Genomic DNA, 3,599 nt, shown 5'->3' with positions numbered 1-3,599 from the left:
TCTTATCTTTTTCATATCTTCTCATATCAATTATATCTTTTTCAAAAATCAAATCTTTTTCAATTTTCTTTTAATATTTTCAAAAATCCTTGCTAACAATTAATGTTGTGATTCAAAAATTTCAAGTTTGTTACTTTCTTGTTAAGAAAGGTGCAATATTTGAATTTTAGAATCATATCTTTTAATTTCTTGTTAGTCAAGTCATCAAATTTTAAAAATAAAATCTTTTTCAAAAATTTGTTTTTCAATCATATCTTTTCAAACATATCTTTTTTAATCAAATCTTTTTCAAATCATATCTTTTTCAAATTTTGATTTCAAAAATCTTTTCTAACTTCTTATCTTTTTACAATTATTTTCAAATCTTTTTCAACTAATCGCTATTTCTTATCTTTTTCAAAACCACCTAACCACTTTTCCACTCCCAATTTTCGAAAATCACTAACCACCTTTTCAAAAATCTTTTTAATTTTTGAAAACTCTCTCTCTCATCTCTTTCTATTTAATTACTAACATTCATCCTCTCTTAATAATTCGGACTCCCTCTCTATAAGTTTGAATTCTTCTCTCTACCTCATCCTTCTATTCTTCTTTTCCTTTGACACATCAATGAATCTCTATACTGTGACATAGAGGATTCCATATTTTCTTTGTTTTCTTCTCTTTCATATGAGTATGAACAAGGATGATGGCATTCTTGTTGAAGCTGATCCTGAACCTGAAAGGACTCTGAAGAGGAAGCTAAGAGAAGCTAAAGTACAACTCTCTGGAGAGAACCTGACCGAAATTTTTGAAAAAGAAGAAGACATGGCAGCCAAAAATAACAACAATGCCAACAATGCAAGGAAAGTGCCTGGTGACTTTACTGCACCTACTCTCGACTTCTATGGGAGAAGCATCTCTATTCCTGCCATTGGAGCAAACAACTTTGAGCTTAAGCCTCAATTAATTTCTCTGATGCAACAGAATTGCAAGTTTCATGGACTTCCATTGGAAGATCCTTATCAGTTCTTGGCTGAATTTTTGCAAATCTGTGATACTGTTAAAACCAATGGAGTTGATCCTGAGGTCTACAGACTTATGTTTTTCCCTTTTGATGCAAGAGACAGAGCTAGTATATGGTTGAACTCACAACCTAGAGACAGCCTGAACTCTTGGGAGAAGTTAGTCAATGCCTTCTTAGCTAAATTCTTTCCACATCAAAAGATAAGTAAGCTTAGAGTGGAAGTTCAAACCTTCAAACAGAAGGAAGGTGAATCCCTCTATGAAGCTTGGGAAAGATACAAGCAATTGATTAGAAGGTGTCCTTCTGACATGCTTTCAGAATGGAGCATCATAGGCATCTTCTATGATGGTCTGTCTGAGCTATCCAAGATATCATTGGACCATTCTGCAGGTGGATCTATTCATCTGAAGAAAACGCCTGCAGAAGCTCAGGAACTCATTGAAATAGTTGCAAATAACCAGTTTATGTACACTTCTGAAAGAAATCCTGTGAACAATGGGACAACTCAGAAGAAAGGAGTTCTTGAGATTGATACTCTGAATGCCATATTGGCTCAGAACAAAATATTGACTCAGCAAGTCAATATGATTTTTCAGAATCTGACTGGATTGCAAGCTGCATCTAGCAATGCTAAAAAAGCCTCCTCTGAAGGAGAAGCTTATGACCCTGAGAATTCTGTAATGGAAGAGGTGAATTACATGGGAGAACCCTATGGAAACACCTACAATTCTTCATGGAGGAATCACCTAAATTTCTCATGGAAGGATCAACAGAAGCCTCAACAAGGCTTCAATAACAATAATGGTGGGAGAAAACAGGTTTGGCAATAGTAAACCTTTCCCATCATCTTCTCAGCAACAGACAGAAAACTCTGAGCAGAATCATTCTGGCTTAGCAACCATAGTCTCTGATCTATCTAAGACCATACTAAGTTTCATGAATGAAACAAGATCCTCCATTAGAAATTTGGAGGCACAAGTGGGTCAACTGAGTAAAAGAGTTACTAAAACTCCTCCTAGTACTCTCCCAAGTAATACAGAAGAGAATCCAAAAAGAGAGTGCAAGGCCATCCACACGTCCAACATTGCCGAACCTGGAGAGAATGAGGAGGATGTGATTCCCAGTGAGGAAGACCTCATGGGACGTCCACTGACCACTGGGGAGTTCCTTTCTGAGGAACCAAAGGAATCTGAGGCTCATCTAGAGACCATAGAGATTCCACTGAACTTCCTATTACCATTCATGAGCTCTGAAGAATATTCTTCTTCTGAAGAAGATGAAGTTACTACTGAAGAGCAAGTTGCTAAGTATCTTGGAGCAATCATGAAGCTGAATGCCAAGTTATTTGGTAATGAAACTTGGGAGGTTGAACCTCCATTGCTCATTGATGAATTAAATGCCTTGGCTCAGGTGAAGATACCTCAAAAGAAACCAGATCCCGGAAGGTTCTTAATACCTTGCACCATAGGCACCATGACCTTTGAGAAGGCTCTGTGTGACCTGGGGTCAGGCATAAACCTCATGCCACTCTCTGTAATGGAGAAACTAGGAATCTTTGAGATAAAAGCTGCAAGAATCTTACTAGAGATGGCAGACAAATCAAAGAAACAAGCTTATGGACTTGTAGAGGATGACTTGGTAAAGGTTGAAGGCCTTTGCATCCCTGCTGACTTCATAATCCTAGACACTGGGAAGGATGATGATGAATCCATCATCCTTGGTAGACCCTTCCTAGCCACAGCAAAAGCTGTGATTGATGTTGATAGAGGAGAGTTGGTCCTACAAGTGAATAAGGACAACCTTGTGTTTAAGGTTCAAGGATCTCCTTCTGTACACATGGAGAAGAAGCATGAAAACCTTCTCTCAATACAGAGTCAAACAGAGCCCCCACATTCAAACTCTAAGTTTGGTGTTGGGAGGCCTTAACCATGCTCTAAAATCTGTGGAGCTCCATGAGAGCTCACTGTCAAGCTATTGACATTAAAGAAGCGGTTATTGGGAGGCAACCCAATTTTTATTTATCTATGTTAAATTTTTATTGTTATTTTATGTTTTCTTTAGGTTGATGATCATGTGGAGTCACAAAAAAAACTTGCAAAAATCAAAGCAAATTCAAAAATAGCATTAAAAATAGCAGACCCTGGAAGATGAGCTTACTGGCGTTTAATGCCAGTAAGGGTAGCAGAATGGGAGTTAAACGCCCAGTCTGGCACTATTTTGGGCGTTTAACGCCAGAAAAGGGCACCAAACTGGCGTTTAATGCCAGAAAAGGGAACCAAGTTGGCGTTCAACACCAAAAAGGGAAGAAAAGCTGGCGTTAAATGCCAGAAAGGGGTAGCAACCTGGCGTTTAACGCCAGGATTGGCACTCAGAGGGCATTTACACGCCAGAATGGTGCATGGATGAGAAATCCTTGACACCTCAGGATCTGTGGACCCCATAGGATCTCCACCTACCTCTACTCACTCTCTCTCTTCTTCACACATTCCAATAACACCCTTCCCCAAATACCATTCACCAATCACCTCCATCTCTCTTCCCCATCACCTCTTCACCACTCACATCCACCCACTCTTCCCCAAAAATCCCACCT

At 38.8% G+C, this 3,599-nt stretch overlaps 1 non-coding gene across 1 annotated transcript; it reads right to left on the bottom strand.

Moving 5' to 3' along the window:
• Nucleotides 1-1,212: 1,212 nt before the first annotated feature.
• LOC130947900 (small nucleolar RNA R71) lies at nucleotides 1,213-1,320 on the bottom strand. The gene has a single exon (XR_009072857.1). It is a non-coding gene; the product is annotated as a small nucleolar RNA R71 (small nucleolar RNA).
• Between the last annotated feature and the right edge of the window lie 2,279 nt (nucleotides 1,321-3,599).

This window comes from Arachis stenosperma, chromosome 1 (genome assembly GCF_014773155.1).
Source record: "Arachis stenosperma cultivar V10309 chromosome 1, arast.V10309.gnm1.PFL2, whole genome shotgun sequence".
Lineage (NCBI taxonomy): Eukaryota > Viridiplantae > Streptophyta > Magnoliopsida > Fabales > Fabaceae > Arachis > Arachis stenosperma.
Note: the sequence above shows the minus strand (reverse complement) of the source record. Positions and strands in the feature narration are given on the sequence as shown.